The sequence below is a fragment of the Galeopterus variegatus genome, unplaced genomic scaffold, assembly GCF_000696425.1.
Source record: "Galeopterus variegatus unplaced genomic scaffold, G_variegatus-3.0.2 Scaffold625, whole genome shotgun sequence".
In the NCBI taxonomy this organism is placed as follows: Eukaryota; Metazoa; Chordata; class Mammalia; order Dermoptera; family Cynocephalidae; genus Galeopterus; species Galeopterus variegatus.
The window spans coordinates 422,591-423,149 of record NW_007726736.1 but is presented as its reverse complement, the minus strand read 5'-3'; the positions used below and the strand labels follow the sequence as shown (position 1 = coordinate 423,149).

The following is a 559-nucleotide window of genomic DNA, read 5'->3' as shown; positions in this document are numbered from 1 at the left end:
GTGCTGTTTGGTAGCCTGTTTTACATTATTTTAAATGGGAAAAAATATAGTGCATTACATGACAACATCAAACCCCTAGCCAATTTCCTAAAATGTAACCAAAGCACAGTGAAATTTCGGTGTTTATATATACATACATATATATATATATATATATTATATATATATAATATGTGTGTGTGTATATATATATAACTATCATGATTATGAAAAATGTGATATATAATGTGTATATATATAAAACAATCATGACAAGATATAAAATGCATGAAATATTGCTTCTGAATCACTAGAAAATTAATAAGGTTTTTAATAAACAGATGCTTTCTATGCAGTATGTGGCCTTGCTGAATGTCAACAACTTCTATTTGCAGATACTATTTGTGAATATTTGGTGGTTTCTAAAATGTCCCATGTGATATTCTGTCATTTTATCAAGTAGATTTGGAATACAACTTCAGATTTTAGGGCAAATCGTTTTGTTAAAAATAATCAATGGACACAATGGAATACTACTCAGCTATAAAAACGAATGAAATACTGCCATTTGCAACAACAT

At 27.7% G+C, this 559-nt stretch overlaps 1 pseudogene; it reads right to left on the bottom strand.

Moving 5' to 3' along the window:
- The window catches only part of LOC103588900, a 19,773-nt pseudogene that overhangs the window by 7,242 nt on the left and 11,972 nt on the right, over positions 1–559 (bottom strand).